This window comes from Haplochromis burtoni, unplaced genomic scaffold (assembly GCF_018398535.1).
Source record: "Haplochromis burtoni strain Fernald_Lab_line unplaced genomic scaffold, NCSU_Asbu1 Contig_19, whole genome shotgun sequence".
Classification (NCBI taxonomy): domain Eukaryota; kingdom Metazoa; phylum Chordata; class Actinopteri; order Cichliformes; family Cichlidae; genus Haplochromis; species Haplochromis burtoni.
In genome coordinates, this window is record NW_024582380.1 from 1,344,585 (window position 1) to 1,358,939 (window position 14,355).

Here is a 14,355-nt window from a genome sequence, read left to right on the forward strand (position 1 = left end):
ACACACACACGCACACACCCACACAGGGTGCCAGCAGCCCGAGGTGTAAGCCATTCAATCTGCCCTCCCGTATCCCCCAGGCCCAGTGAGTGTTAATGACATGGACTGACATATTATTACAACATCTACAGTAAATGATGCGAGCTGGAGCTGATTATGGCCCGTGGCATTTCTGTACAAAGTAACTGTATGTGACTGACAACTGAATGCAGAGCGATAGACAGTTTCACCTGCACGACTGGCCCAAGCGAGGCACACTGGCCATAAATAAAGTCAACCACATTAGCTGGGGAAAGCCTGCAGGGTTCACTAACTGCTGCAGTCCAATTGTGAGTGAAGCTGAATAACAGACTGTCTCAGAGTCTTTAGCTTGCTGTGTGGTTTGCACCTCACCTTCACCATTTCTCCTTGAAAACACACAACGCTGCCGGTACGTAAAAGTGTGAATGTGTGCACATGTTCGCGGCAGCTTGTGGGTGTGTGAGTGTTTGTGTGCGCGCAATGCATGCAATGAAGAAGCTAGGCGGAAAAGATAAGGCTTGGCAGTTAATCACATTGTGCATATGCAAATATAGAGCGGGTAAATCAGAGCGTCTGCAGATACACACACGCACGCACAACTTTCATCAAGACACTTGGGTCGCCCATGTGCACTAAAGGAGGGAAAATAAACCGCCTCATTCAATTTCAGAATTGTGAAACGCCTCTGTGCACTCTGTGGTATATGTGTGAGTCCAAATGTGTTCATTTCACACAATGTTTGATTGCACACCTGTGCAAAGAAGAAAAAGTTGTGCTGTACACATTTTGCTAGTGCTGCAATCAGTCCCCGATCCTGCACCTTCTGCAGCAAACGGCTCTATAATCTATGACATGCTCATCTCCTAACTGCTGTGCTATAGTTGCTCCTATTTCCCCAATCAAACACGTTCTATCGATCAATACTAAATAGCAGAGGCGTGTATTTCTTGTGGATCTTTGGTAAGCAGAAATAATTCATGCTTCTTGTAATTAATTATTCATTGAAGCCCCACAGAACAGACAGTGGCTTAGTAATTAAGTCTGAATCAGACACTGTGGCTCATCTAATTACCAACCACTATAAGTTTGTTAACATATTAACCCGCATTAATTAATTATTGATAGCGTTCTCCTTTATTTTGAGCTGGTATAGTTCCCAACTACACATGTATGGCGAGGCGAGGAATTCTCGCACGCAGAGACCTGAAAGGAGATTTTGAATTAGTTGCATGCTAATATTCATGCAAATAAACATTTTTTCCCTTTTCTTTTTCAGAAAAATATGCGATTCGGTGGTAATTGCCTTGTTTGATAGCAAAAGAGAGATCCAAAGCAATCACAGAAGCGGCAGACAAACTCAATTATAAAAAGCAATTGAAATGCTTTGGACTAGAAAGCTCCATGAAAGGCTGAGGGGTTTGGGATCTGTGCGAGTGTCTTGCAGATTATGTCGCACTGTTTAGAACATCAAACAAAACACAAGAAGGTCTATCAATAGGCGCTCTTTTACCAACCACGCCATCGTGGCAATATTGCATGATGCCATGAAAATGACAACAACAAAAAAGAAAAAACAGCAACAAAAAACAGGAAGTGGGATCAGATGGGAGGAACAAATGTTCTGACATCTGAAAAAAAGCAAACGGAAGAGCGGCAGAAAACTACTATAGAGTGCAAATCTATGCAGCTTCCACCCAAACAAAGTATCCCACGTACAAAGACATCCCAGTGTCCTAGCCAGAGGCAGCACCAGTGTAGTCTCTATCACAGCCATCTAAGATTTTGCCTCATCGTTTTCCCAAACAACTGTGTGAGCACATCCTCGGGTTGAGATGTGACAAATGGACTCTTGGAGAGCTGCAGGTGATAATAGTGCCCAGGTGTGAACAATTACTGGCTCTGTTTTTCCACCCCTTTAACAGCTGCTGACCCCCACTCTCACACAGGGAGATTCAGCTAAACTGCTATGTGCAAGTACGTCCGCTACCATCGCTCCGCTTTTTCATCTTTCTGCCCAGTACGTCTAAAGAACTGACTGGCTAACAGCAAGCACGAGTTTACTATCTCTCCCCTCTCATCAGAACTCCCTCCACCCCCGTGACCGAGACAAATGCGTCCATCTGTGTGTATCGCCCGTATTTTGGGCTTTCACCTCAAGTAAATGCAATTTATTCCTCCGCGGTAGCAAAGCTCCACTCCTCCTGTCAGTGTGCCAAGCTCCCAGTGGAGGTTGACAGGCCAGCTGCCAGCAGTGGCCATCCCGACCAGTTAAAGGGACACGCGTGTCACATTTCCCATGATCACACTGACGTTGTCAGCCTGACATACCTTTAACGAGGCTTCCATAACTAACTGCCTGTCCCTTCAGAATCGGAAACACAGACGGTCCGGCGACCAGCGGCCTGTCAATCAAAAACGAGCATATACAGGTTTGCTGACTGGCACACATGTTGCACCTTTGGCGCAAAGGCTCAGCCCTTGGCCTTAAGCCTGCATGTCTTATTGACTCTGCGCTTCATTACACACACAGTGAGCTTCAGTAATCTCTCTGAAGCTACTCTACACACTCCGACTACAAACAAGGTAGCTGTCAGTCTCTATAGCGTACCACCTATTTATTGCTTGAATAGGAGGCATTGTAAAGGCAGAGCTTGTTGTTAGTGTATAATCGTACTTTCTTTTGTCCTGTGTATACCTTGACAGCAGACAATTTCTTCTCAGAATATCAGTTTTCCGCTGACCCTGACCTTATCAGAACGTAGCACGAATAATTTTTGAAAGCAGTCCCTGTTCTTCCAAGTAATCCCAGATAAGCCTGATTCATCTATCTGATTCAGCTAAAAAATAAAGTTCAACTGACCATCCCTCTACTACCATTAGATGAATTCCATCTCATGTTTTAATACTCTTAGATCTGAGGACTACCAGGTCTCTGAAACCCTGAGTCAATGGGTCAGCAAAAAAGTTTGCTAGAAATGTTAAAGGTGTAATGTGTCACTGTCGGGGACCATTTATGGCAATAAATAAAATATATTGTGTGGAATGCTCTATTCTATGTGTTAGTCAACAACTAAATCCAACCGATTTTACACCAAACTGCCAAAAGTATTCACCCACCCATCCAAATCCCATATAAACCCATAACAAATCCAGCACCTAGTCATGCAGAGCGCTTCTACAAACATTTGTTAACGAACGGGTCGCTCTCAGGAGCTGAGTGAATTCCAGGATGGTACCGTGATAGGATGCCACCTGTGCACCAGGCAAATTTCCTCACTACTAAATATTCCACAGTCAACTGTTAATGGTATTATAACATAGTGGGAGTAATTGGGAACAACAGCAACTCATCTAGGCCACATAAATCACAGAGTGCGGTCAGCAGATGCTGAGGCTCATAGTGCTCAGAAGTTGAAAACTTTCTGCAGAGTCAGTCACTATAGCCCTTCAAACTTCACGATACCTTCAGATTAGCGCAAGATCAGTGAGCTTCATGGAATGGGTTTCCATGGCCGAGCAGCTGCAACATCACCAAGCAACATCACCAAGCATCATGCTCCAAGCATCATGCTCCAAGCATCATGCTCCCAACTTTGTGGGAACAGTTTGGGGATGGCCCCTTCCTGTTCCAACATGACTGCTCATTAGTGCACAAAGCAAGATCAATACAAACATAGATGAGTGAGTTTGGTGTAGAAGAACTTGACTGGCCTGCACAGAGTCCTGACCTCAGCCTGACACAACACCTTTGGGATGAATTAGAGCAACAACTGCGAGCCAGGGCATCTCTTCCAACATCAGTGCCTGACAAATGAGCTTCTGGGAAAATGGTCAAAAAAATCCCATAAACACTCCTAAAACTTGCATAAAGTCTCCCCAGAAGAGCTGAAGCTGTTATAGATGCAAAGGGTGGGCCAACATTATACTAAAACCTATAGATTAAGAATGGGATCCCACTCAAGTCCTTATGTGTGTGACGACAGAGGAGTATATATATTCTCCCCTGTAAGGGATTTCTGAAGCTCCAAAATGTTTTTGGCACACTATGAATTAAAGTACCTGACTGAAAAATTTTAAAATTTTCCAAAGGGTTTATAATAAAAATCAGAATATTAAATCAGAATTAGCACCTGTCAAGAAACCCAAGGTCACTTTACATACAAAATCCATCTGCATTTATTGTAAGGCAGCAAAGAAAGCTGTTTCAGTAAATGACTTTGTCCAATCATAATTTTAAAAATCAGACTCATTTCACATTGCTTGCTATTACTCATGCAGAATAACACATTGTGGATGCTGTAGCATGCGTCTATTGAAAAGTGTTCTCTTTAGGACTGTACAGAAGGCCAGCAGAGGTCCAGGCGAATGTACTTTAGCAAATATAATAAACTGAAAAATCCACAGTTTGGAGTTTTGTTGAACTTATTTTTGTTGACTGACAGCTAAGTCCTCATTCTGTCTGAAAGGAGCTGTCTAATCAAACTCAAAGCATTCTTCACCAGAAAGTCTAGGACTGGTTGCAAGCCTCAGCCAGCCAGTCAGGCTGGAGTTAACATCCCTGTAAGTTTTATACATAAGGCTAATTCTGAACCAAACACAATGTTGAACCAACGAAAGCAGAAAATCCTCCAAATATGGAGTTCTGCAGCTTCTAAAACATAAATGCTTTTATCTACAGTACAGGTTTCGCGGTGAATCCCTAAGATTACTAACATCAGTCCAGTATCTGAGTGATGTTGGCGAGGAAGGGCCAGAAGAGTGTCTTTTCTCCAAACGCTACAGAGTGAATTTGACCTTTGACCTTTGAAATCTGAACATCACTTCATCTTTCATGCCATCTGACATTTGTGTAACATCCTGTCGTGATTAGCTAACAGTTATTGTGAACTATGTACTTTTTCTTAGGCCAGAGTGGCTTTTTTACACGTAAATATTTCTACCATATTAGAAGAATCCCGAAAAACTCACTTAAATTCCCTAAAGACGCACCAAAAATATCACTTTCATGAGAGCAGACAGACAAGACCTTAAATGCAGCAGTTCTGGCCACAGCTGCCACCAGTGCAAAAGCATGAAAACATTGCTCAGATGCTTAAATGACATATGTCAACAATTCCTGACAAGCAACGTCTTTACCTCTCATAAATAATGACAACGCCAAAGTAGCGTGACCTTGTCACAAAGCCAGGATGCCCCCTGTGGGACTTGAGTCCCAGAAAGACAAACCCAAACAGAAAGTTTGACATTTGTTTGACAGTGCAGAGCAGCGGCGTTCTCTTGACCACAGACAAACAGAACTTACAGTTTCTGAAAGTGGCAGTTTTACAGTTTGTAGATTACATTATTAACAGTTGTGTATTATTAGCAGTCCAGTGCAGTCCAAAGCACTTCAGCTCTTATAACTGGTGCAAAACTGATTCCCACTTAAACTGATGACAACGTGTTGGTCACCAGTATTACCAGATCAGCAGTTAAAGCCTATTTGAAGAGCACTGACAGAAAACTAAAAAACTGACTTTCTCTCTCTGTGTATATGTTCATAAAAACCCAAGCTGTTTAGCTGTGACTGAAAGAACATTCAGCATCAGAGCTCTAGTGTTTTTTTTATTGTCAAGTGTTTCACTAGACCATCTGGAAAGAGCCTAGTGTGACTTGTGGCAGTGGGTCAGCTGGAAATTTTCAGAAAAACACGCGGCATAAAGTGAGGCTGCATGCATTATTTACCCAGAGTTATCTTTTAATGCGATGCAGTCGAGCAGGGCCTGTCACTGTTTCATACAGCGACAAAGTCAGCAGTAAAAATGCAGACATGACACGGGCCATGTGTCTGCAATTCTTTCCCCAGCTATGTCAAACTTGGCTCACCTGCTGAAAAACTCCTGATGTACCTGCGTTGCTATGTGTCTTGCCTCACGCTCTTTTGCTTGGCCCTCCAGATTTGCCGCTGGCAGCTATATTCTTAGCATTATTTCTGAGAGAAAATGAGTCTCTGGCACAGTTTCATATTGTGGCTGCTCAACGATGCATTTCTGCCTCGACAAAACCGCCGCCGCTCTCCTAATTATCATGGATGCTGCAGTGTGAAAACGAGCTGCGGTAGAACTAGCATGACCCAATGGCGTCTCCTCTATTTTGCATTATCATAGAGTATGCTGCTGTTTGCCTTGCTGTGTGATTAATTCATGTGTGTATCATTAATGCAGGAATGTCCAGGGGCAAAGACAAAAGCTCGGTCAATGCGAAAGGAAACACGGGGGCAGGCTGTGCGCGCACGTGCACGTGCTCACACACGAACCGAATCTTTGAGTTCAAAAAACGCAGTGTGACTTATCATATGCCCTTGTTTTTGTGAAACAGCGCTCTGTTTAAACCAACAAAAACAATGATAGTTGACCCACTGAGCGGGAAAGCAGCCACAGGGCCAGTTTAATATGCAGATGAGGAGTGGGACTGCTGCATGCTGCAGGATTTGGATGCGAAACACTCAGTCCACTCTCGCTCTATTTCTCTCCTCATCCATTTCATGCATTCTCTGGTTCTCTCCATTTTCAATTTTTCTCTATTAATGTCATATTATTTTTCATTCTCGGCTGCACTCGCTTTATCTTTAACTCTCCTCCTCCCTCGGTCCTGAGCTCCCTCTGTTTCTCTATCAATTTAATCCGCTCTCCTGTTTTGCGAGGTGCAACTGTCTCTCTGCACTAAATGCTATGGGAGCCAGAGGTAGAATAACAATGGCATTTTCATTCCGGCGTCATAACACGGAGCAGCTGGCACAGATCAGCTACCCTGCCGTAGGACTTCACTTTAGTGCTGTGTGATACGGCAAATTTTGGTATCAGTCCAGTACCCAGTAATTACACCAAGTAAACGCAGGTCCATACCAACACCAGCACTATGCCAGGTGAATCATCATTCATGAAATCACTGTGAATTTTGCTTCTCACAATAATTTGTTAACACAAACTTTTTGTGTATTTGAAACTGGGCTTTTTTGGAGACCTGGAAGGTAAATACGCCTGTCTCTGAAGCACTTGGGTCGGCTTCTGTTGTTTAAATGTGCTGTAGGCTATAAATAAAACAGACGTGACAGCCAGCAGAAAAAGCTTCAGACATTTTTCACAGTGGATGTTTGAGGTATATTTTTTTCTTTCCCACAAAAATTATTTACTTAACACGATTCAGTGTCCTACATGCTGAACTTTGAGGTTGGAAACATACTAAAGTATCGTTCCTATCATGCTAGTATTGATCCGATACCAATACCAACAATAATAATATTTCAATCTATCTACTTCTATAGCAGTAGCAGTGGATCAATCTAATTTATAGTATCAATGCAGTGCTGGTATTGGTGTTCGGATGGACATTAGCATAACCGGATCAATACTTTAGTTTGTTTCCATCCTCTAAGTTCAGCAGAACAGGAGACGTGTCTCCACAAACACTGCTCATCTCGTGCAGCTACACTTTACTCCACCCCCTCCTCCCTACTCTGGTCTCTTTATCATTAAGTGCTGTTGGTCATCATAGCTGTTACTTTAGCAGACTTGAGTATCTATAGACTATATTCAGACATTCAAATAACAGAATGTATTATTTTAATTGAATATACTCTGAGCCTGTCTATAGCCATGTTAAATAAGTTATTTTGTTAGAAAAGAAACAATATCCCTAAACATGAACTATGAAAAATGTCAGAACCTTTTCCTGTTGATTGTGAGATCTGTTTTGTTTATAGCCTGAAGCAAGTTAGAACAACAGAAGTCGACCCAAAGTGCTTTAGAGACGGACAAAAAACAGAGTTTCATAATACATGAAAAGCTAAAAGTTGTGTTTTGTTGCATTAACTAATTAATGCGGAAAGTAACAATTACAGTATTCTACAGGTCATTAAAATGTGTTTAGAATTTGCTAATTGATTATTATTCATCTCATAAATCACGACACACTGTTACTGTGACATGTTATTAGTTTCAGCGTTGGTATCGGCAGTACTGGGCCTGTATTTACTTGATAGAATAACAATGGCATTTTCATTCCGCTGCTATAACGCGGAGCAGCTGGCACAGACCAGCCTCGCAGCCGTAGGAGACCTCAGAACTTCCCTCACTGCCTCTCGCTAACACAGTTTTGGGAAGTAGCAGATTTAAGAAAAGTGGAACGCAGGCCGCAGCGATTAGAGCGGTGCAGTTAAAGGACAGTACCACTCATAAGGCATCACTGCCTGAGCAGAGGCAGGGGACCAGTGTTTGCTGAGTTAATGGTTTGAGTGCGGCCTGGCTGACAGCGAAGCACCGTTTGATTCACCGCTGCTGAAACAAACTGGGAAGTGATCCTGCGCGCGCTGCTGCGTTTCCAGCTATTTCTGTTAATGAGACCAGCACCCAGTGTGTGAAGATATTCATTCACCTAAGCTGCTTATATGTCAACCACCAGCCAAGACAGCTACTGTACAGCATGAAAGCCTGGCTGTCGTGGTCTCTGAGCAGCTCTGTGCCACGTGAAGCGTATTAACCCGTGGCTCTGACGCTTTTTCTTTCTTTTTTTTTTTTTTTAAACACACCCAGGCTGTTCAACATGCAAATAACCGCAACCAGTTTAAACCCCACAGCTTCATTCGGCAACCAGGCCCCGCTATCTCATCACCGATGGCGTGCCTCGCAGCTGTGTTGCCGAGTGAGATGGGGGACAAATGTGTCTGTCAGTGTGAGGGGGAGAGAGAGAGAGAGAGTTGCAAAGAAAGGGACTGAATGAAAGCAGTGGAGAAGAGAAAAGAAAAAAGGGGAGGGGAGAGAGAGCGGGCCGACAGGGCACAGGGAGAAATGTGGTGGCAGCATGTCAGCTTCTGATAAGGGCATTAGTCTGCCCCCTGTGGGTCAGAAAGAGAGACTGACAATGCAAGTGCTCCCACCACCACGTGCACGCGCATAGACGCGCACACCTCTCTCTGTGGATGTCAGCTCTGCTGCCTGGGACTAGTCAACAAATTAAAGATAAGACCTGCACACTGCAGCCGCCAACAACTAAACCTTCAATCACCGGACTCCCTCTGAAGTCCTCTGTCCAAACCAACACATGAAAGAAACAGAACACTCTGCTATTTTTACATATGTGTGTCTTTTATTGGACGATTGCTTAAAAAAACAACCAAACAAAAAAAGGGACCCCTTTACGCTGTGAACGGAATTAGTCTAAAATGTGAGCCAAGGCTGTTCCTGTTCCTGAGGGATTGACGCCTCTTTCATGTCAGACATGGGATCCATCCTAAATGGAGCAAGGCCTTTTATTTACCAAGCTAATTGACTGCAGAAGCAAATGTGCAGCCAGCTCCAAACAATGCCCCAGATCTTGTATTCATAAGTGAATGTTTGAAGGACACACGATAATCCCTGTAGCTTAGGTTATTGTGGGGTGGAGTGAGGGGGGGGGACTATAAACGAGAACGCTCTGCAACATCGCAAGGCTGTCAGCTAAATTAAAATTATGGATTACTGTTTAACAACTGTTTTGCCATGCTGCAACAATATTATGTGTCGCAGCAGGCCTACCGCTGCTATTTGAACACCGGGGCACGGGGGTGATTCATCGACGCGATTGGTGGTGGGGGGGAGGAAAAACAGATGGAAGAAGTAAGGAAAAAAGAGGAAGGTGCTAATTTGGAGCGAGGAGCTCACCAGAGGACGAGAGGCGAGATCAATGCTGGAGAATCACAGAGACACAACTTCAAAAAAGAAGGGGACAGCTATTTCTCTGTGAAGTCTACCACTCATTACCATTGGAGAGAGGGTGATGGGAGGAGGGGAGTGTGGGCTGTGGCAGATAGATGACAGCGAACCGAGGGGCTCCAGGCAGAAATCTCTAGATCCTTTATAAGAGCTGGTTAGTAGGAGCACAATAGCCACAGAAGAGACTCTGTGAACTCCAATGAGTCAGTATAAATTACCGCACCCTGAGTGAACAAGAGGAGTCTTGGGACAGAATATTCTATTACTGCACGAAGGCAGAGATATGGCATGTTCTAAGGTGTAAGTAGCGCGTATACACAGAGCAGTAGGCCACAGATCACGTGTCAAATGGTAGTACGAGTCAACCGCGATCTTTTTCGCTTATCATCTTCTTGTTTCTCTTTTTTCCTCCTCTAGTCCCTTTTATATATCTGAATGAACTCCAGAAGATGGAGGAAATTAAAATCAAACATCCCCCATCAAACCTGGAGCTTCCCTGTGTTTAGTGACATTTAAAGAACGGAGGCACGCTACGTTTATTTATTGCGCTCTGTATCGACCGGCTGTCTGCCTCCGACGTCGGACGGCGTCGCAGGCGCACGCTGAGTATGACTGACAGAACAGGCCTTGCAGGACTGTGGGTGTAGCCTGAGTGACAGGCCTGTGGCTAAAAAATCTCCCGTGACACTTGGAGACTGAACGCTGGAAGGCAGGAACAAAAAATCTGCCATTTTAACCTTTGTAGTGTGACATCCTGGAGGACAACTGATGTAGCATATGACATTTGATTTTAATCCGCGGTGAGTTCAGAGTCACTGACCAAATAAAGTGAACTGCAGCTTTTTCTGCATACGAGCGCTCGAGCTTTACTGCAAACTGTAGCATTAGTCAGTAGGCAACCTGGAGCTGTACTTGTGCAGTTATATTTGCATCACCCTTTGTCTGTGCATACAGTCACGGTGCACAGTACATCACAGAATAAACGATATAACGTGTGGGTGTGAAGGACGGCTAAATTGAGATGAATTGTCAACATACGCTTGCAAAAATATGGATCTCTGCAATGTGAAGACGCAGATGAACATTAACAGAAAAATAAATTAAATCAGTAGTCTGTGTTTGCTTCTCTGTGTTTTTAAAACAGCTCAGATTCTTACACACACAGATAAGCTGTTGTGAGAATCTCTGAGAACTTGCTGCAGTTTCTCTGCACATTTAGGCTTCTGTCGCTATGATATTGAGGTTATATCAGCCTGCGGAGGTCACACCATCTGTTGTCGTTCTTCTTTTGGAACACATTTTGCAGCACTATATACAATAAACACATTCAGCACCGCTTTATAGACGAAGACTGTTTCTCTCACCACTATTGTCCAAACTGCTATGAGTGTAAGGGACCAAAAGAAAAGAAAAAAAAATCCCTAACCCCAGGTATTCTGTGGGTTGATGACAAAAGTCAGACAAGACCAGTTAAATTTGCTACAGCTCACAGCCAGGACAGAACAAAAGGAATTAAAATGTAGTCGTGCAATGGCAGACAATAGCAGGAAAAGCTGGAATCCACTCCTGTCAGCTAATAAGTGAGGGCAGAACGATTAACCAATTCAAATCAACACCCCGGGCTTAATGTCTGAAATGTATGTGCATTAATTTAAATTGCTTGAACCCGGCTAAAGCTAGGAGGGAATGAAAAACTAAATCTGCAGACTTCTGTGCATTAGAAACGCTTAATATGACAGGCATATTCTGGTTTAAGTTTATGCCTACAAGTGCTTTCTCCCCCTGTAAGCCAGGGGAAGCCATGCTTACCCTATTAGTTGAACTATTATTGTCATTTTAACAAAGATCAAACTTCCCTTGCCTTAGGAACAAGATAAAAATATTTCTCTTGTAGACAGAAACGAGCAAAATAACGTGGCGATTTAATCAGTCTACAGAAGAGACAGAAGAGTACAGCGCTTCTGCGTCACAGGAATTTATGACTGTTACCACAGCCACAGTGTGCATACAGAGAAGGATTTGAAACTGAATATTTTAGGGACTAGACCAGGACAATTTGGAGATAGGTAAATTTAGGCTTTCAGTTTATAATGCGTAGAATTTTCTGCAGCGAATATCTGAAGTATATTCAAAAGGAGACCATCTGAAACACATATTGTGTGAAATACAAGGACACGACTGCCAACATTCTCCCTAAAAGCCGAGAATCAAACGCAGATAAGTTAATCATTTCGTAAGTTGCTTAATTTAATGCACATAAACAATCTATTGAATGCTAAAATTTGTTACAATTTTGTAACTTTCTGTTATTATAGTTTATAATCTAACCTTGTAAAAGGTGTTTGTTCAACCTTCTGATAATATAAATTTGCATGTATGAGCACAGCATGTGTCTGATTGTAAACATGTTGTTTACAATAAAAATCCCCCTGATGATGTAGAGGTCTTAAAAAGTCATGTACGATAAACTTGGCGTTTCAAGGTTGGAAACTTTTATTTTTTACTTTCTAATGAATTCATGATTCAAACTTCTTGCTGTTTGATGGATTTATCATAATACTGCCACACATTTGCACTCAAACTAAACATATACAAGTTTAATGCAAGACACAGTACTGTGCAAAAGTCTTGAGTCACCCTGTAAGGCTTTATAGTTTGCTATCTGTGGCTCATCACAAGCAAAATATAAAGAAACGAGGGGTGGCTCAAGATTTTTACACAATGCTGAACACTTCTCACACATGTTTGTATCCCTACACCTGATTTCTTTTTTCAACTTGTTTGCAGGTGTGATAGTAATTTGGGTTTACGTTTAAGTTTACTTAGGCTATGCTTAATTCATCAACTTAATGGTTTCTTTTTAAAAAGAAAAGGTGAAAAAATGGTGCTTACACAAACTAAATGTCCATGAACGCAACCCGACCTGAAACCTAAGTAAGTACATGTGTTTGTGTGCTGACTGCAGCTTCGAGGGTGCACTGTGTTACCGTGAGCAGTCAGCACAAAAAAAATGATGGAAAGCATGCTCTAAGTCACATCCTCATGACATATTTTCTGGTAATTCGTCTAAATTAGGCTTTGTGGACAAGTCCGTGGAATGAAGAATAGATTTTTTTTCCCCTTTTCCATTTCCAGTCATTACATTGTGGGGTGTTTTGAACCACAGAGCCAAAAACAGACCTTTCTCTACTTTTTTTCCACAGAGACATTTGGAGTTGTTAAAGCAAGAAAAGCACAGGTGCAGCGAACAGCATTAACAATGGCCTTATTCCATTGAAGTGGAAGCCCTGACAGTGAGTCAGCATACATAATACCAGAGCCTGAAACTAGAGCACCTCAATGGACTGCAGCCATGATTATTAGTTTATTAGTCACACCTGTTCTGGTCCTACTGTGCCATGGCAAAGTGTCTGCTGTGGAAAAGGTCTAGCTGTACCCTGGCAGGCAGTCTGCTTTTAATCCAGCAAAATAACAGTATTACTGTTATTTTTTAGGGTAAATTAGGTAAAGACTTTAAAAGGCAACTTTCAAGTTTTAGCACCGTACAAATGAATGGCAGGAGCTATATAACAACTGCATTATATAATAGTGGTGCCTGGTTAAATCAATTTACATAAAAAAAATAAAAAATAATGATGGCAGGGTGGTGAAAAAGCACAACCAGCATGAATCCATCAATCTATCCATGTAGCTGGGCTGCTGGTGAGACTGTGATGGGGTGTTTTGTGGCAGTGAACAGTTGGAGCTTTGAACCAATTAAACATAATTTTAATGCCATGGGATTATCTAAATATTTGAGGGCATGTGGTGCACGTGCTAATTCAACAAATCATATGAGAAACAAAGCTTTAAATGTCACTTTGGTCAAAACATAACATGAGTCATTCCTGCAATAGGTGCACGGCTAATTTTCGCTTCATTATAATAAGTATACACCCGACTGAAACGTGCTCTGAAGTCGGCGGGATAATTTAAAGAGTCATGTTAATCACTTTGCACTATAATTATCCTTCGTCTGACAAACAGAACATGAGCTCACTGTGCACATTAAATCCAAAAATGTTTCCTGTACACAAAATGCAGGGAAAAGTAATTTATAAAGAAAACGATAACCAAATGGCCATGTCCATAATACTGAATATGTTTAACACTGGCTGTGCAGCTTGCATTCATTTGTAAAGATTTGTAAAGGGCTATCTCTCTTTCCTTGCTCACTGCTACATGTGTGCACAGGTTATCTTCCCATAGCCGCACTGTCTTTACTCCAGCCGTGCTCGTAGCTTGTAATTAGCCTTTACTGTCCCGGCCAGCTCTACAGTGATGAGGAAAGGCAGAAAGAAACCATAATAACATGGCATGAACCGGGTCTTTATGACCTTTTTCCGAGGCAGCGGTGCACAACATTGGGATCGTTGTTACACTGAATTTTCAACGTTCTGTGGCTGTTTTCAGTGAGTTAATCAGCCCCGTTTGCATGCACTTCACTGTGGCTGCAGCTTCCTGCTGGTACAATGATTTGAGAGTCACTTACTTTCCATAACAAGAGCTCACCACGCTCTCTTCTTAAGCATACATGCTTTTATAGTTTTTTTAGCTCTGCAGCATC

General features: G+C 42.6%; 1 protein-coding gene across 1 annotated transcript in view; it reads right to left on the bottom strand.

Annotated features, from left to right (window-relative positions):
* The window catches only part of tenm1 (teneurin transmembrane protein 1), a 202,998-nt gene that overhangs the window by 31,765 nt on the left and 156,878 nt on the right, over positions 1–14,355 (bottom strand). The gene's annotated exons all lie outside the window — the stretch shown is intronic.